We start from the raw sequence: 20,953 nt of genomic DNA on the forward strand, positions 1-20,953 counted from the left end.
TGGCGACCGGCCCGCAACGGGCATCGAAACGGACGGACGCTGCTATCTCTCTGTTCCCTTCCCTTCCCTTCCTTTCTCTTCTCTTCCCTTCCCGACGAAAAAGAGAGAGAGACAGAGAGCTCTTTTCGAGAGACAAAGAAAGAACGAACAAAATCTCTAGACACGCGCCATTCGGAAAATCACTCGGATGGATTTCATGTCCTCGATCCCGCGTAATACATCGTTCATTGAGAAACGTCCCCCTTTCGCGCCCCTTCGCGTTGCGAGAGGGATCTCTTGACGCAAACTAGACTCGCACCAACCGCGATAATCGAGTCGCAGAGATTAGAAAACGATCGCACATTACCATATTGTTAATGTTCTTTTCTCAGCAGTTTTTCGCATTTACATGCGTGATTCTAGTCTCGATATATTTTTGAAGCATGAAACCTCTAACGCGAGATACGTGTATGAAAGAGATCGATTAATAATTTATAGCACTTATTTGCATAGTACATCGCTATGACTTTGAAATAGTTTCGCGAACGCGCTTTTATCGCTGAAAAATGTGTCGATGCGATGGATAGTTGAAATGAAAATGTCAATTGATGTAAACTAAAAATCGTGTATCATTCAGCATGAAACGACATAAAAAAAGGAGATTAAACCGAAGTCGCGACGGCCCGATGGATAATCGAGAAAAGCCGTTAAAAATATCGTAACTTTTTTCAAACGAATTTTTCACCGACCACGTTTAAACGAATGTCGCACAATTTCCACAATAATTTTTTCGCATATGTATAAAACACCGAGATGAATTTCTGTATGATTTTTAAAGAGGGAGCAATTTTTTTTAGAGGCGGAAAATCGTAGCAGCATGAAAAGCAGCGTGAAAATTATAAGTTATAATTGAAACTCACTTGAAAATCGTCGTCTTCAGCACTGTCACACTGGGATAATACGCATTGCTCGTTTTATGCACTAGTGAGACTCGAGCTTACTCGACTCACGAGACGCTTTCGGAACAAAGAGTCCGAGCGAAGTTCGGAAAAAAAACAAAAAAAAACAAAAAAAAAACGAAATCTTGGCACCGTCACCGATCTGCAACGGAGCGCGGCTCTTCCGTGTCCTCGCGTGCGTCCACCGAGTGCGCGAGATCCGTGCCGCGTGTCTGCTCGAAAGTGTCACCTCCCTCTCACCGAGAGACTCCGACGTGCCGGCGAAGATCCGTGAAAGGAGGAAGAGGCGAGAGATCGTCCGCAACACGGTCGCGCGGACAAGCGCCGTCGGACGGTGGCGGCCGCTTCTGTGCTCGCTTTCCTTTTTTCTCGCCTCTTCTTCCTCCGGGTAACCACCAGCCCGATGATGTTGACGTCGCGCGGCAACGAGGCGAATATAGGAAGACCACTACGACGACCAGCAGGAGGAAGAGCGGCGGTAGAAGAGTAAAGAGTGGAAGGTAGCGCGGGGGTGGGGAGGGAAGAGAAGTGGAAGACAGAGTAAGCGAGAGAAACGGAACAAGGACGAAGACAATGAAATGTCGGTGTATGTGTGTGTGTAATGCGCGCACGTATGTAAGGAGAGAGAGAAGAGAGCGAGAAGGAAGAATCGGAGCAAGAACGCCGGCAGACTGGGTTGACTCGGTGGCCGAGCGGTATCTCACCCGCGAAAAGCGTCCCGCGATCAGGTGACAGCGGGAGTACACACCGGCGTTACTCGTGAGCAAGAGGGAGAACGAACGAGAGAGAGGACGGAGAAGGAGGATGGTTGGCTGTCGCGACGAGACGAGGACAGCCGTGTCGCGAGCGGAACGTAGGGGGGATCGTAGAACGGCGCGGAGGAGGGCTAGGCGAAGGAAAGAGACGGAGTGCGAATGAGGGAGATGCGAGAGGGTGAACGGGATGGAAAACCAGCCGACGGAGAGAGCGATAGCCGGTGCTCGTGCCTTCGCTGAGTGTAACTCGACTATCAGAGGAGGGCGAGGAGAGATCTCGATGGGACAGAGTGGGACGCGAAGAAACGCCGCGCGCCAGGGACGAAGAGGGAGAAAATTTCAAGAGGGAAAGAGAGGACACGTGTGTGTGTGTGTGAAACGAGAGAAAAAAGGATGGGATGGAAACGACGGTAAGGGAGACGAGGGACGACACGGCCGTGGGTGACGAGACCGAAGTGGGGTGCCGACGAGAGAGCGTACGAGCGGGGTGGCCGGCAGGGAGGCAGAGAAGGGCTCCCCGATCGCTTCTGAGTGCAAACGGTTCGGCGTGCGGTGGGACACTGGCAAGCAGTCAGGCGGGCGGGCTGGCTGAAACTGCTGTGGATAGCGGGTGGCGAGCGGCGCGGTGCGATACTCTACGGAACGGGACGGGACGGGCCGAGAGCGCCGAGTCGGGCCGGGACCCCCAACTAACACGCGCGCACACGGATGTACGCGCACACAAGTGCAAGGCCGGAGCGTTCGCGTGTAGTTGCCACCGACAGAGGCACCACGCGGAGAGACGCAGCCGACACAGACGCGCGGTTCACACGGATAGAGTTGGAGTCGGGCTGTCGGACGGACGGTCGGATGCGGGATGTCGAGGGAGGAAGGGCAACTAGCAAGGCAGGCAGGCAGGCAGGCAAGCAGGCAGGCAAGCAGCGAGCAGGCTCGACGCTATACGAGCTTCACGCGTTACTACGCCAACGGCTCTCTGTGCCTTCCCTCGGCTCGACTCGGTCTCGCTCGGGCTCCCGCACTAGCCCGACTCTGCCCCGTCGTCTCTCTATCTCGTCCTCGTCGCTCTAGCGTGTGACTCGTTTCTCGGCGCGAGCACTTCTCACTCTGTTCTTCGCTCGGTCTGGCTCCGCCACACCGTGCCAAGCTGAGCAGAGCCGAGACGAGTCGAGACGAGCCAAGCCAAGCCAAGCCGTATCACGCCACGCCACCGCTCACGCCGCGCCGATGCTCTCTTCCTCAAGTGCGCGCGCGCTTAACGCGGTCGTCTCTCTTTTTCCACGCTGTATTCCGCCGGTCTTTCTTCCGCTCAAAGTCCCGTCGCAATATATCCCTCCCTCTTTCCCACCCTCTCTTACTTTTTCTCACCCTCGCCAACTCGCTATCGTCCGCGTCCTTTTGGTCTTCTCTGCGGGACGTCCGCTCTTCGTCGTCGGAATCCTCCTTCGTCGTTGTCGAGCCTTCGTCATTTCGCACGTCGCATCTTCCCCACCGATTCAACGAAAATTTGTCTTCGCCATGTACGCGCACGTCTGCATCGGAACGGTAGCATACCGTACGACTATCTATCTGTCTACCGTAACTTTTCAGTAATGGAACGTAACGCGAGGAACCGAAAGATATTTTAACGGCGAAACAAAAAGTGTCCGACCTGGGCTGTAACATCTGTGCTATTGCGTGGCATTGTTCTCTGAATTTTTCGAAACTTCGAATTCATTTGGCAACATTCCAAAAACTGTTTCAGGATCGTGAAATCTCAGGTCAAAATATCACGAATCCCAAATTGATGATTCAGGCTCTTGGTTTGCTTGCATTTTCTTTGTTGTTAGTTTTGTAAACGTTAACCCTGAGTTATTCAACGCGCATTGTGTAAGTCTGCGCAGAATCTTTGGTCCTCGAGAAGATCTGGAGGAATAATCCGCCGTCGCGATAATGCTCGAGACTGAATTCAAAGTTTCCTTCATTTCTCGGGATTAATGAAATATTTTTTTCAATATGCTTTGAATTTTCGAAAGAAAGCTTTCAAGAAAATTTAGCTTCGGTATACTTCAGAATCGGTATATTTCACTACGACTTTACAATCTGCTGCTGCGTTGGATTTTCTCAAGCTACATTAATTCATACAGAGCTCAATATCTTCGCATCGAGCTAACTTTTACATCATCGTTACACAGGCAAATTATATTATAAAATAAATGATTCGTCTATATAGGAGAATTCACGATCGTTATCATGATATGTAGCAGGAATTTATCATTATCAATTTATCATCAACATTATCATTACCAATTTATCATCAACATTATCATTATCATTGCTGATTATGACATTTATGGCGTTTCAAAAAGTGACCATTACAACTCGGAGCATTGTTGCAATTAATTTGTCTTTTGCTCGAAAGTTCGAAACTTGTATAATAGAAATTCTCTCGACTTTTGAAAAAATTTCTTACAAAAGCGCTCATCCGAAAATTTATTACGGAAGACCTATTTCGAAAAAGTACGCATAAAACACAAAAGAATGTGGATGAGCGCCAAAAATTGCTTTAATCTCTATTCTTCTTCCGGTCTCTGGAAATAACCCACTTTGAGGATGACTACATATTTGAAGACAATGGTTCAATAGAAAAGAGAAAATAGAGAGAGAAAGATGAAAAAAAGGTAAGGAAAGTTAGAGGCCTGTAAGCGGGAGCACAAAGAAATAGGCAAAATTGTAAGAAATAGCATGGAATAGAGGGGAGGAGAGCAGCAGTCGATTGAAAGCCGCTAAAACTTGAAGAAACGCGCGTGCGTCGCGGAAATCGCGGATTTCCTTTTAGGTATCGCTTGGAGGAGAGGGAACATCGCGTTGAGGCGAAAAACGACATTCGTGAAACGCTTCTTTGGAGAATTCCGACTATTCGGAGAAAGCAGAAGGCAGAAGTCGACGCAAAAGAGCGAGAGATCAGCATGGTAAGCGGGAGCGAGCGAGACTAATGCACACAGTAGGGGGCGGTACCCCTTAACACCGGGCACGAGGCAAATAGAGGGGCCAACTGTGTTCTATCCTTGTTCGGGTTGCTCTAAGGGGGTCGAGGATTATTAAAACGCGGACGAAGGACGGGGAAGAAAAGCAGAAGAAGGGGAGAGAGCATAGCCTTCTACTGTTACGGTGCACAGCCTCGGGAACCGGTAACCCCCACCACCACCCCGCGCCACTCACTCTCTTGTTCCGCTTGTCTCCCTCTTTCTCTTTCTCTTTCTCTCCTTCAATCTCCCTGATTCGGTATTCAAGTTGGAGCCGCGGTGCATGCTCTCGGTGCATAAAATGCCCCCTACAATGATCCCAATCAACTGTGGTACCCATGCGCGCTCAGCAATCAGGACCGCTTTGATGACGGCGGCCAAAAATTCAGCATTAATTCAATGAGAGACGCCGCGCGGCAGATCGATAACGATCGATCGATCGATCGACCACTCGCCGCCGCTCGTTGTGGATCGCGCGCACGCGAAAGTGGATCATCTATCTTGATCAACGAGCTTGAAAGCCGAAACATTCTCAAGTGAACGTTAAAGTACTCCCCCTCCTTGAACGTAAATGTCCCGCGAAAGATTGCAGGTCGCGCACAAAAAAAATGACCGGATGAATAATGCATAAAAAAATTGTCCGAATAACGCGCGTAAGTACATAAGCGATAAAAAATAATGCATCAAAATTTGTCTATATCTTGCGATATTTCTTCGACACCTTGCGTCATCCACGCACAGTACAATGTCAAGAAATACAAAGCCATCCCTTGACAAGGACGCGTTACCTGCGACGCTTAAAGCATCCTAATACCTTGTTTAGGACCGTGCCCTTACCAGACGAAGGGAGACAAATGGAACTATTAGAAAGTCACTACTACTAAAATAGTGTCAGCTTCGAAACTAGTGCTAATATTGCGATATATCAAAAACTCCAATCTCTCGATAGATTTATAAAAACGCGGCATCAATTTTGCTTAATTTATTTAGAAAAAACAAATTTATAATATATTCTTTTCTAATTTTTACTCATTTCAATTTGGTTATGAAATTCTCGATATTCTTCTATAACAACTACTTGGCTCTTTCGTCTATTCGTATTCCTACATTTAAAACAAAAATGTATTTTTTATGTGCATTTAAAACGCAGCAATTTATAAAAAAAAAAGTCGCGTGTCAATGTTATAACTTTTATAACATTAATCTTAAATCATTCTCTTTGCATTGTTAACGCAAAGAAATTGCAACTTAATTCTAAATTCTACTAAATTCTAATTTACAATATAATAAAATCTAAGCATAGAAAATATTTTTATACGTTTCAGTTTCTTCGACTTCAATTCCAACATAACATTCTCTCGATCGGATAGCATTCGTACCTCCCCACTTAACCATTCGGCTCAATCACGCGTGAACGTTCCAGAGACGATTCCTTTTCCTTAAACGGGACGGTCACGGCACAGGCACGGCGTTTGGAAACAGTCTGGGATACTGTTCTGAGCGACGGGCACACAAGTCGGTGCTATCGAGCAACGACCACTACGTAGGATCAACACCGCAACGTCCCGTCACTAATTACATTCTCCTCGCGCAATCACGGTCGGCGCGTATATACACGGTGCGCGTATACACTGCACTACACGTTACGAGTCGTATCGTCCGCTGGCAAAAGTCCAAATCTCTCGGCAGATTAAAAGCTTCTCTCGTCGATCCTCTCTTGGCTGGAGTTCCTGCCACGTTTCCCTGGAAAGCCTTTACGGAGCGGATCGGCGACGGAGCCCGCCGATCCTCTCCTCCCTTTCGTCCTCGTTCCGAGACGAGGCGAGATAGCCCGCGAAATCGAGCGCACACGTGAGGGACCCCACGCCCCGGGGATCCTCCTTCACGTGAGATGCAAGCCTAAAATCTAAAACCACTGAGAGGCCCCTCTCAACCCGTGGACATATCCACAAAAATATGCAACGACACGTATACGCGAAAATTCTAGCGAAGGATGAATGAGTTTAATAAAATTTGAATCTTTCGCGTTCATAATTATTAAAGAATCCCGCGTCAATTAATTAATAAATTCAGCAAAACTAAATTTATTCGAAAATTTTTGGAAGTTTTATAGAATAGGACCAAAAATTTATTATGCGTTATTTGACTATACAAGGCAGGGAAAAGATAATATAAAAATAGAATTGTGAAGCTTTTTTTTCAGCTCCGAAAGTCGAAAGATCTCGCTCTTGTGAGACAAGGAGAGGGGATTTGACTTTCTACTGCTGGTAGAGTTTGCACAAGGTGGCAAAATCCTCGTTTTGTCGGGATACCGCGACTAAATGCGCGAGATATACTCCTTTATGAGCATGCCGACTAAAGTAAATTCTGCCGACGATTAGCATTCGGATGAGAGAGACGAGTATGTGGGAAGCTGTAAATTTTAATCGTCGCGTTTGAAAAACGACAATAATTACAATATCATCCAACGTTTCTCTTACGCGCACGTGAATTAATGCGATCGATCTTCTGGAAGCTTTTTAGAAATTGAAAGCGATAAGATTCTATCGTTGGAATTTTGCGCGATCGTCAAAAGAGCAATATCGTAAAAAAACGTCGAAAGAAATCTCTAGAAGAATCCATTATTAAGCTATCAAGGATCATCAAGGATCACAATTGGCCATCCTGTTAATTTGCAGCGTTGTTAAAAGCGGAGGAATAAACGCGAAAACCTCATCTCCTTTCAGGAAAGATAGAAACGTAATGGATTTTTTACACCGAATGAGTAGCGTCGCTTCGAAAAGTAAGACAGACTGGAGAGGAGGAAAGCAATTAAAAGTGAATAGAAAGTGAAAAATCGCAAACGGCAGTGATACAGCTTTAATAGTTACTTCGTTCTCAACGGCGTAATTATATCAAAATAGATTACTTGAAGAATATCTTTAGCAGTTCGAAAAAAAAAACTCTACTAAAAGAAAGAATTTACATATTATTTCTAACAATCGTATGTATGAAAATAATTTAAATACCCACAACCTTCAAATATATCTTATATTAATAATAAAGAGATTTATTAAAAACAAGAGATTAAGAAAAATGCAAATAATTAATTAAAATAAATTAATATAAAAAATACAAGTAAACATCGTAATATCGATTATGTTGATATATTAAGTAGCATTAATTATAAGAATAAATCCACTGTATGTAAAAATATTCACACTATTCATATAACTATGTTATTTATAGTATATGAATATAGCGGGAGTTTACGATGAAACTACTTTATTATTTTTAATGCAAGAATCTGTCCAAAAGTATTTAACAGAAACTGCAATTTTTTTTCTATTAGATTGTTCGATATTATTACTGCAATTCACGAGTATTTGTAGCGATTATTATGACATAAACGGCCATTAATGGATCGTGTATCAAGGAGATCAGGAATCACCGATTGGAAAGCCAGATAATAATAGTAGATATAAATATCGTTTTTCGAACAGAATCGACATTGCTTTTAGATACGTATTTTTAGAGATCTAGAGATATGACCTAGCAGACGCCCCGTAAAATGATCGCATGTATAAAGCAGCACTAAATGAACTATGCAGATCGTTATATTGTGTCGACTCTCTTTTTTTAATATTAGAGAGAGACCGGCAAATACAACTCATAGCAAATATGACTTATAGTACGTATCTATCGATTTTATGCACTGCGTCTACGTCACAAGAGTTACAACACTGAGAAATGCCCTCGAACATCACCCCGCAGTTTGCAACACATCACAATTTCAAACATCTCGGAAATGTGTCGTAGATCCAGCTAACAATCTACGCACGATTAGAACGCGATTCTTAGACTGAATTCGTGAGACAAGAATTTCCGCGCTCGTTCCGGTTCGCGAGACTCTAATTCATACTTTTTTTTTTCCTCTCCCCTCTCCATTCCGTGAATCTGATTCGCGTCGTCTGGACCAGTTCTCTCGATCCCGGAGCATTCTCACGGGACGGGAGAGAGGGATGCTGATGCTGAGAACTGGACAACGGTCAAGTCTCGGCCCATTCCTCGCGAACGAGAGGAGGAAAAAGAGGAAGGTTGGGGGGAGAGGGGTTGCCGATGCTGGACGATGGCTCGGGATGTGTAGGGGTTGAATCTTCCGAGATCGGAAGGGTGAGCGCGGCGTGATTCTGGTTTGATTTTATTCCATCGAGGGATGATTCCGCTCTCGCCGCGTGAGAAAGGGCTCTCGGATTCGACCTTTTCCGTCATTCTCTCTTAGCAACGAAGCTCTGCTACGTGACGTTACAGGAACATCATCGCTACTAAACTTTTTTCCAGAATAGATGGTTACTCCGTAACTTCCGAGAAACTTTATTTCTAAAGTTCGATCCGATTTAATCCGTTGCAACAATACTAGGTTTAAAATGTAGAACTCGCATAGAATGATAAAAGTCAAAATAAGAGATAATTAATTAAAAGTCGATCGAAAATCAAATCGTTCCGACACACGTGTTATCATTCGTAAAATATTTTAATAGATTGGTTACTAAGGTCTTTTAAAAGAAGAGAAAAAGGCAGGCATATTTTTACGAATTGACGCTCGTATAATTTCGTAACCAATCTCATTTTCGCGAAAGCCACGCTCGATGGAGAGACGTTCGAGTTTAAGGTTCGCAATTAGAGTCGCGAATTAAGCGGCACTTAAATGTGAGCGAGCGAGATCCTAGTCGAATATCGGCCTGATATTCCCGGGATGACGCCAAGTAAGTTTCAGGACATCCGGGGTTATCCCCGAGATCTGCCGAATATTTCGACGATCCCCCGAGACGCGATCTTCCGCAACTCTCCGAAATGAAGCGATGCATTTCTCATAATTTTCATCTAAGAAATATTTTGATGTAATCGATTACGAAAATGAGAAATAGAAATGTCAATTTTCTATATAATTCGTTCCAAAATTATCTGAGATATTAATTACAATTATATAGTCAGAAATTTTGTATCCATAAATATATAATTCTAAATGAAAAATAAAGTTTTCTGTCATCTGCGTTTATATCTCTCGCGAAAGAACTTTTAATATTCAATATCAAATAACTATTAATACTTGGGAGAATGATCACAAGATGAGTCACAAGTTTATATGTTTTAAAACTTTATGAGCGTGTTCCTGAATAAAAAATTTGAACAAATGTTTCTATGAACATTCGGCCGAAAATGTTGCGATATTGAAATAATAGACACAAATAGGTATTGTATTTTACCATATGTATAAGAATATCACTCACACTTGTGCATTAACACTGTTAAAGTAGATTAATGAATCAATATTAATACTGCTCGCTTGAACTGCCACAAGCGCCTACTGACTTGATTATTGTCTCTTATTGTATTCAAGAATATAGAAATCTACATTAAAAGCCTCTTCCCCTTTTTTCCAATAGATCGTAGTAGCGTGTGTGTTGATAAACAAATCCCAAGATCAAAACACCAGAGCACAACATGAGTGGAAAAAAAGTATCTGATTCGAAACTCAATCATTATGAAATTTATTTCTATCTATTATTTCGATAACGAAGCATTTTGAGTCTAATGTTCATAAGAACATTTGTTCCTTTTTATCAAAAAACACAAAGTTTTAAATGTAAAACATATTATGACTCACCCTGCATAAATCCTATTTTTCCTTATTTATTCTTTAGTATCCGATAGAAGGGAAAATTTGACAATGACAGTAAAAAAGATCGAGGATACACCATCATTCTCAGCAGTTAAAATTATTATAGAAAATAACGGTTACCGATGTGAAGCAGAATGAAAAAGCGGCGTCAGAATGGAGGATAGCGGTCGCTCTAAGTCAACGACGGAGCGGCAAAAGAATTACCGGCATTGTTCCAGTTGCCGAGCCTTCCCGCCCCTTTTGCGAAAACAAAAGGACGGATATACGAGAGAAACAGAGGTTGGAGCGCGGCGCGGTCGCGCTTAATTCTAAATTCGACACTAATAACGCCGACCTGTGTTTCGTTAGCCCCTGGGAGATTAACGCGTCGGCGAGCGGCGGCCTAATAGCGCTCGTGCACAACGAATTCGAATAATATTTACCTTCGGCACGGCGCGGCACGGCACGGCCACCCAGTGGTCTCCTGGGAGCGGCAAATGCGATTGGTTTCAACGTATGCGCGCGTCCGAACGTTTCGCTTTTCACCGATCAATCGCGGATCGTCCCGTGCACATCACGCATACTCTACGTCCTTTAGTTTTATTTATCACCTTTAAAAACTCGGTTACGCGTGTTCTATAGAGAAATCGCTAAATTATGAATAACGTAGTAACGAAACGCGCACACCATGTGATACTTGAATTATTCGCGAGATAGTAGGCGATTTATATTGTATATATGTAACATACTCTCCGCAAATCAAAAAAATTATTTCGTGGAAGTTGAGAAATAGAAGATAACTGGCTCTCTCTCTCTCTCTCTCTCTCACACTTGTTATTTGATGGATTTTTATATATAACGTGCGCAAAATGATTGAATAAAATATTCAGAATATAATATTAAATATAAAGAATATTCTTTTAAAATTAAATTTAGAATGCAACTTTAAAAATATAAAGTACAGAATAGTATGCTTTAAATATTAAAAATTACTATATGCTCTGATTCGAATTAGCTATCCAATCAGAGATTTTTTAAAAATTTTATTCACCGTTTCTCGCTAATTTATTTAAACTAATTTATATTGAAAAACAATCGGAGTTTCAAAAAAATTAAATATCAACAATAAAAAATATATTTTTGCATCGCGTCATAATGAAATTTCTAATTAAATTGCATTGCATGTCTAATTAAATTTATTAAATTCGATACTAAATACAAACTGGAAAGTTTGTCGAAAGCTTCGCGCTCTCATGGAAATCTCGTAACCGACAATTTGATTAATATCGCGTATTATCTTTCGTCTACTGCGCGCGTAATCAAGTATTTATTAAGGTGTACAAGTGGAATCTCTTGAATCAATGATTGCCATTCAGTCGGCGTCTGTATCGCGATGATGATTCGCCAGTTTTCCTCGCCGCAAACACAGAGGACGACGCCAGAGCCGAGAGATTCTCTCTTCGGACGAGACGTTGCTCTTGGAACGATCAATCACTGTCGGCCCATGACACCACGAAGAGATCGCTCGCGTGGGATCTCTCGCGGGTCTTGATTCCACAACCTCGGAATATGTTCAGAACTGGTCGGTCGCAGGGATTAACCGTCCGTACCGATGAGTGACTTATTGAAATGTCACGGCGCCACGACTGCGCGCACGTCGGCTCCCCGTTATGATTTACGACTATGCGACCGGTGGATGATTAATTTCAATTAAGACACGTGGCCGCGTGTTAAAGGATGCATGCTCTCATTATCAAGCGTATTGTATTTCAAAGCGGTTGATTTAACGTTACCTTTAATCGATTTGCAAAAAGAAGAACAAGTAACGAATTTAATAGTCAATAATAATAATATTCGATATTAATATGTCCCGTTCGATGTCTGTTGATGTATATGTATAAGATAATACATTTAAAAAAATTGATACATGTCAAATATATTTGATTAAATAATTATTACCGCGTAGATTTTTCCTGCAATATGGAAAATATATATAATATCTATGTATAATCTTTTAAATGTAGAAAATTTAACAATTTCATAAAAAGATTTTATCATATAAGAGAGTATATATAACTCTCAACAAAATTTATTTTAATTTTTACTTCGTTCGTTTATTATTATCTATCTTACTCTTTCATTTTTTCGTATATTAAAAATACAAGACATAGATTGCTGGATACGAACACAAGTGCCGATTAAGGCTTGCCAACAAGTACTTTCACAAATTTTTCCAATTCGGAGTATCGAAAGACTTACAGGTTAATAACCGCTTTCCCACGATATTTTCATTTCTCGAAAACTAGAAAATATGCTTACGCAGACAATACGGAAAGATTAAAGGAGTAGGAGGTGGAAAGTCGAGAACAGTGGGTATCTCGTCGAGGATCAAGAAGAATTTCCCCTTGACACAGATGTCAGATAAAGGATTCTGAAAGTTACATCGAAGGTGGGATCAACTTCGATCTCGTCCCGGGATACCGAAGAAAATGCTGGTCAGCGGAAATTATTCTGTCTTGCTGAACTATGTAAGTCGTATATCGTGTTTCGTAAGCACTACATATCTTTAACATCTACACATAATCTATATATATATATATATATATATATATATATATATATATATATATTGCGCTACAAATCTTCAAGAATATCTATGTATGAAGTAATATTTTATACACATATACAGATATGAAATTTTACACGTATAAAAATATGTAATATATCATGTTATTCAATATTTGAAAATTTATTCTTTCAAGGATTAGAACAATGATAATAATATAATATGTAATAATGTATATATAATAATTTAGAGCGGTGATAATATAGAATTGGGAGAAATTTGTTTTTAAGAATTTTCTTACAAACAGCTTTGAGGAACAGATTTTTTGTAATTTACATGAATCATATGTATGAAATTTTCCAAACTCCCGATATTAAACGCAATTTTACGTTCCCAAGCCCCAAGATTCGAAGCTCCTTCAAACGAGATTTTACGAATACCAATTTCACAAAAACCGCCTGGGGACGCAGGACGCGATTAACGTTTTAATGACATCACTTATTCGGCGGATAAGCCAATCGAAAAATCGGCGGGGCATTTTCCAGCTCGTCGTCCGGTGGACGGGATGGAAATCCCACCACGATGGTAAAACCGGCAAGTCCGCAGCCGGAAGGATATGATCGTCGCGAGAGCCTCGGGGTAATCGCTGCAGAGAGAAAGAGAAAAAGAGAGAGAAATTCGACCGCGGGCGGGTTGCCTTTATCGGGTGCATATTTGCCGGGTTCTGCAAATCCCACCCCGGGATTCCGCGCGTCGTAGCGAAAGGGGAAAAAAGGAACAGCGGAAAAGAGCAGGAAAGAGAGGAGATTTAGGGAGGAGGCGATGCTCTCGGGTGGGTGCCATACAACCACTACTACCACTGCTGTCGCACTATCACACTGACACTATGAAACGCCGTAAACAGCACCATCGCTACCTTCCTCCTCCCTCCCTCTCTCTCTCTCTCTGTCTATATATATATATATATATATATATATATATATATATATATATATGTCATGGGTTAGACTATACGGCTTTGAGGGATGATGGAACGATGGGAGAGGGAGGTGGTAAATATAGTGGGACAGCGCGAGAACAAGGGCGCCGTGACAAAAGACCGAACGGGCTAGGAAGGCAGGCGGGAGTGGCGGCGGAGGATGAAAGAGATAGAACGGGGCTCCCTGAGTAAGGGCGCGAGAGGCGAGACAGAAAAAGTACGCTGCGACGGAAAAAAAGAGAGATCGAAGCGTGGGGACGAGGGACAGTGGCAACAAGCCGGACGGAGAATTCGAGGGCGACGAGTAAATGGGGATCTCCGTAGGACAGACGGGGAAAGGGCAGGTAGGGGAAAGCGTGGGTGGCTCACAAAGGGGACGGGGAGGGGGAAGGCCATCGGGGTTGAAAAGTTCAATTGCACGTATTCTCGCAGTGACGTCTCGCAAATCCTGCGACTGTCCCCTCGTGTACTGTACGTCCACTCCTTCGGCGCCTTTCTGCCTTCGCGCACAACCATACGTCTCGGTCTTTATCCTTCTTCGTTCTTTACCTGCACGGACGATGAAAAACTGATGATATATACATGACCTTTTCCTCCTTTCTTCCATCCATCCCACCCGATTATAGTTCGGTAATTCTCTCTAAGTTTGTGTACCGATACACGCACATCTTATATTAGTTCATATATAAAATTTAGCAGATAATTTGTGTAAAAATTACTGGGCGATTAACAGCTACGACATATATAACGACATATGTAGTTCCTAATTTTCAAAAATCTACAAGAAGTCAAATTAAATTATTGTTAAAACAAAATCGTTGAACTTAATTGAGAAATAAAATCTCCTCACTATGTATTTACACTCTCGAAGCTTCGTAATTTTCAACGTTAGATAACTTTAATTTATCTAAAATAATTATACCGCTCTTTTTTTAATTTTATTAATACTTCTGCTAAAATGCCATATTCCTTAATTTTAGAACACCCAGTGCACGAATGTATACAACACGCAAAATTCAGTTCGCATTTTCTCTCTTTTCTGTTATTGCTCCGTTTCTTTCTCCGTTACTGCCATCCTCACATCCTTCATCCCCTTTTTCTTCCTAAAGGGAGAAACGAACATTCCGCCCGTTTTACTATCCTCTTTTCCCTCCTCTTCTCTCGCTACCGCTCGCCCCACCTCTATTTTTATTGTCATAACCAATTTAATTAAGTTTCGCGCTTCGACGTCGCGCGTACTCGCGGCTGTGTTAAACATTTTAATTAAGCGCCTCGCGCATTTGCGTCGCCATCGCCCCCGTTACGCCTCCCGTCCCTCTCCTTTTCCAATCCCCAACGTAGACTCGCACCGCCCGTCGAAGCATCGGCATGGAAGAGAACCGTTCGACTATTTTACGAATTAACGAGAACGCGGGAAATGACAACGTGCGCGCGCGCGCATCGGTTAGTCGGTAGTCGGTAGCGCTTGCCGCCACCAACGCTAATTCGACGGGGGGGAAGCGAGGAGGGGGTGGGGGGAGGGGGATGGAGGGAAGCGAGAAGAGGGATGTTTACGCTGGGATCTGCGAAACTTCCGAAAGCGGCGGTGGTTTTAGGGGTGCGCGACGTCGGGTCGTGGTTTCGCGGTTAAGGCGACGTCACCGAGCCAACGTACCGGAAATCAAATCGTTAACCCTTTCGATGGACGTACTCGTAAGCGTCCCGCCATGGTCCATCTGAGACCCAGTAAATATTATCTCGAGAAAAAGATTGAACTTTATAAAAAATAAAATAATAGGATTTCTCCGTATGGTGATTAATATATCCTTTCTTCTGCACACACACACACATATATACATATATACTACATTATACATATGTTTCTTGTAATTCATATGCTATTTAAAACATGTTATTTTTAGATCAAATAATAAAAAATAATAAATTTTTAGTTATGAATATTTTCTCGATAAAGTCTCACAGATTCGCGTATATTTATTACAAATCTCAGAATTACCAACTAATTATCGATGTTGTTATTTATTAATAACCACAATTCGAGTAATATACTAAGTACTACATTAATGTTTTAACAATAATTAAAGCCATATTTTGTAAAATTTGATGAGAACTTTTCGATAGAAAAAAAAATAAATAAATTTAAATATAATCACGCTCATAATATTGCAGTTATTAAAAAGCGTAATAATATTTAACTATAAGATAAATTACACACGTAAAACATTATAAATAAGTTTACATTGCAGTTGACTCCGATGTATTTAGAACAGTTAAAATTTTGTGTTTTCCCGATTTCAGTGCCAAAAAATTTGTGGAAAAAAAAATTGAGAAATGACGGTGATAATTTTTATGTTTTATCATCGCCAAACGGGTGACTAATTGCCTTGCTTAGACCCGGAGAGGAGCCAGCTGAGGTGACTGCGAATGTAAGTCGGCCGAGGAAAATTTACGATAAGGCGACTTTAATTTTGATTCATGGCAAACTCTCGCCGAGAGAACGAAAGCAGACATACACTTTAAAAAAGATCTTTTCTGACATCTTTCGCGATTTCTCCACTATTTTACGAATTTTGCTAAATATAAAATTAATTGCAGTCAAAATTTATTGTATAATCAAAACTTGTAAAGAGAGAAAAAATATATATATATATATATATATATATATATATATATATATATATTATATACATAAAATACGTTATTCAGAAATTAAAAAATTGCAAATCGTTGAAGACTGAATAAAATTTTAACAGCTTTTTTTAATTGCATTTTAAAAAGCCTCGCACTTATCTTACAGCACTTTCGTGAATTTTCGGATATATTTTTATGGCAATAATTCGATGCTAGATCATCGTTATTTCTATCTCTTTCTACAGAATCATAAACCTGCGGTAGTGGCAAACGGGCGCCCGGGTCCCGGGACTTTTCAGCCTGCGGGAGCCGCCCTCCCGCACTCAATAATCCCATGGCGCTATAGCAAGCCTCTATTACGAACCCTCGATCCCCCAGCCGCCTGGTAACCCCCTCCCCGCAGCCGCCCCTCGACGCTCGGGGCCGAGGACGGATAGAACTCGCCCTGATTCCTGCCACGGAGCACTACGTACCGTAAAACCGTCCTTCGCTCTTCCCTTCCTCTCCCCTAGGTTACTGAATTGATGAGAAGGCCTGACAATGTTCGAACTGCACCGACAGATATCTGACCTTTTTCGAAAAAAACCTTCCCGTTCTGGAAAAGAATTGCGCGTAAACGAGCTCTCGTGCTCTACGTGACATTTGCCTTTTTGTCAATTTGAAATATTTGTTAATACAATGTGTGTAAAAGAGAAATGCAGAATTAGATCGATGTTTAATACATAAATTCGATGTGTTAATGATACACACATGTAAATAATAAAAAAGAAATTGTTTTTCGTTTAATATTGCTGAATGCAGTTGGCTGGCAGAATTATAAAAGATCTCACTAACAGATTTCTAAAATTTCTTCACCATAGTTGTTATAACCACGTTCATGCTTACATTGCTGAATCTCGCACAGAGAAACTTTTTTTTTTCACAAAAATTTACCTGAATCTACGACACGCTGGAGAAAACGTTGACCGGCCATGCAGCGTCACGCCATTCCACACAGAGCGCAAAAAATACGCGGTCCTACGTGTATGGACAATTTCACCGTGCGTGCGTGTGTCTCGGTTTATCCTCGTGTTGAGACAGAGAAAGAAAAAGAGAGTAAGAGAGGAAGAGAAAAAAAGAAGAGGTGTTGGATACACGACAGCTGTAAACCCCGGGGGCATACGAGTCCTCGACTCGCACCCCCGCTCATGACCCTTGGTCGCCTCTTTTCTCTCCCTCTGTCACTCCATCCCTGCCTCTGTCTGTCTCTTTTCCCCGCTGTAACCCTCTACCTCCCTTCGGGCTCGTCCTTCATAGAGAGTCCCGACAGCGTTGTACCGGGGCTTATGCGAAGAGAGAAGGGACGAAGCGGGGAAATGGGGTGGAGGATCAAGGGGGAAACGATGGCTTCGCCATAAGCCAGCGATACCAGCCCGGATGACTGGCGATTACGTTATTCGGAGGGACGTACGTGTTCTCGTCTGCACCGGTTCGCGTGCCCGTTCGTTTGTTCGTCCCGCGTGTTCCACGTGACGCCCGATTCACGAACGAGCCGCGGCCTCCCGTCTCTAATTCACCCCATTAAATTTAATTTCGAGCGGCCTGCCCGCCGGCTTCCTCTTCTCCCTCCCCCCTCCCTCCCTTTTGCGCACTCTCCCCCTCTTGCGGGAAGATCGATCCGTTAAATGGGACAGACTAATACCGAAGCCGACGGAATTATGGCACCGAAGACGCGCCGATGAGAGGTGTTGGACTTGACCATAGTTAAATTCAATGACGATATCCCCCATCATTGGCTTTTGACCTCGAATAATATGAATTAATGATATCAATATGGCTTATATAATTCTTGCATAAAATGAGAGATTTAACTTTTTAAGTTTACACTTTTTTAAGAGATACAAAAATCTTTTGTTTTTAATACATATCTCGTATCCAATTGCATCACTATATAAAATCAAATTTATAAATATTAAATCTTCTATGATAACAACTTTTTATATTGCATATATATAGCTATTTTTATATTATAATAAATAACAATAATTATTATAATTTTCATTTTCATTAAATAATAATAAATATCTTTATATTCATATGTAAACGTAAAAAGTGAAGTTGATTCTTTTATCATCTTTAACAATATTTATGCTAATAAAAAAATTGAAATGAAATGATGTAAGACTCAATCCCGTTTTTTTCTCGCGTATACTTCTTTTTTCGCGAACATATTGTACAACATTAGATATACTTATACACATGAAAGAAGATGACCAGACAAGTTTACGCATAGACGATAAACGTTAGCGGTCTCTCTCATCGCATTTAACGAGTTCGCAGGGGCGAAAGGCCACGACCGTGACATAAACGAGTGCATTCTTGCAGGTAAAAACATTGTTTTCTTTGAAAGCGTTCCGACTGGCCACAAAATGCTTTCAAACTTGTTTTTCAAAAAAACTGCAAGGCTTTAGCACTAGTAATTCGAATCATAAAGACAATACGATAAATGTATTAAATATTTAAGTTTAATTAATATTTAAGTTTCTGTAAAGAGAACTGTTTCCGTATTATCATATAATTTTTCTATCTTTTTTTTTTTTCCACAAACTATTTGTATGCACATGTGTGTGTATATTGTAAAAACATCTTTCTGAAAAAAATATAAAAGAATTTATGTGAGAGAAAGAGACTCATGTATAAAAAAAATTGCTATAATATTACATACAAATATATGTAATTAATATATAATAATTTAACATAAATCTCAAACTTTCCATCTCAGAATAATGTTAATGTACCAAGCGATTAAAGTGATGTAATCGCATCGATCAAGAAAGCAATTTCACAAGCGTTGAAAATACGCAAAATCGTACGCACGTACTTTATTAGGCACTTGCCGACAGGCAAAGACAAAAGGGAGATAGACTATCGTTTAGGAGACTAAGCTAAGCAGCCGATAAACATGAGCAATCCTCATCTACATCGCCTTGAGCCAACGACAAATAAGGAAGACGCGTTTCCAAGGAGGGTCGTGCAACGAACGATATCAAAGATACCGAATAGCTTTCTATAAAGAGAGAATGTCGATTATAAAAGACATTTCGCTAACTGGTATCAAGCTTTATCACCGCGAGACAATTAAGTATTCGATTATACGCTAGTAAACGCTAATAATAAAATTGATATCGCTCCGAGGGCCTAATAAGCTTTAAAAAAGTATCCTGAAATGTCAGCATTTATGAAAAATATATACTTGAAAAATTGGAAATACTATATTCAAAAAAAATGATTCAGAGAAATCAACTTTTTAAAAATATATCTTATATGCGATAAGTCGATGAATTTATTACTGTAAATAAAAATAGATTATATATATGTAATTAAAGTTGAGGCAATTACATAAAAATAAAATTGAAAAATAAGATCCTGTTTTTTGTTGATGATGATGATTGACATATTTCGAATGTTTAATTCAGCTAATTCCCCTAATTCACACAAAATTCTATTTTTAATATTCGATGAAAAAATATTGATTTATATATGTAATACGTGTGAATAATTCCACAATATCTACGTTGAGATATTATGGAAACATTACGCGAAGCTAGTTAATTAAGATACAAACATCTCTCACACAGCACACGACAAAAGACACTAAGAGACAAAAGAAGAAAAGATGGAAAAATGTGCGGAAAATCGTATGTACGTACACATGCACACGCTACGCCACAAAAGTAGCAGCAACAGCAGCATTAGTAGTAGCAGCGAGAAGCCAAGCTCGCGGGCTGCTTACGAGCTTGTAAAGAGGCGATAAACATAACCCGGCGGTTCTATATCGGCCGCTACGAGTAGACCGGCAGAGGAAGAGGTCGGTGATGCAGAGAAGAGGGTCGCTTCGTCGTCCTAGTCGTTGTACTAGTCGTTGTGCTCGTCGGTGAGAGAAATCGCACATGTGTGCTGGTTTCTCTCTGTTGCGCAAGGTATGCGTTATACGGAGAGAGCATTGCGTTATGTGTTTATATGTGTGTGTGTGTGTGTGTGTATGTATATGTGTGAAGATGATGGTGATGTGCTAGTTGGTGCGAGGCTGTCTGGGTTATCGATTATAATCATCGGCGTACAGACGCCGCGACGGATCTGCAGTCATTAGGGACGCCTGGGAGGCGTTCCACCTTATTCCGACTGCCGGAAGAGAGTAGGACGGAGAAGGAAAAGGAAGGAAAGAAGAATACGGTCGCTCGAGAATGTCTACGCAGTCGAGTTTTCGCGCGAAAACCCGTCCGGCTGAAAGGGTTTGTTGGTCTCTCTTCTCTCTCCTCTCTCTCTCTCTCTCTCTCCATCTCTATCTTTTTGTCTCCTTCTCTTTTCTTAAAGCCAAGTCACGTAACCTTCCCGATGTTTCGTACCGTAGTTCAAGTTTGTTAATGTGATTTTTCGCGCCTTAACTCCCACGATGAGTCTT

General features: G+C 41.6%; 1 protein-coding gene across 2 annotated transcripts in view; it reads right to left on the bottom strand.

The window, feature by feature from the left end:
• Positions 1-20,953, bottom strand: part of LOC126848660 (phosphatidylinositol 3-kinase 2-like) — a 94,323-nt gene that overhangs the window by 44,892 nt on the left and 28,478 nt on the right. Inside the window, exon 1 of one of the 2 annotated variants that reach the window (XM_050589702.1) lies at positions 900-1,532. The exons of the other annotated variant lie outside the window; for it this stretch is intronic. The gene's annotated coding sequence lies outside the window, so the exon portion shown is untranslated. Of the gene's footprint in view, positions 1-899; positions 1,533-20,953 lie in introns of those variants that run through there. 2 annotated transcript variants of the gene reach the window in all.

This window comes from Cataglyphis hispanica, chromosome 4 (assembly GCF_021464435.1).
Source record: "Cataglyphis hispanica isolate Lineage 1 chromosome 4, ULB_Chis1_1.0, whole genome shotgun sequence".
NCBI lineage: Eukaryota > Metazoa > Arthropoda > Insecta > Hymenoptera > Formicidae > Cataglyphis > Cataglyphis hispanica.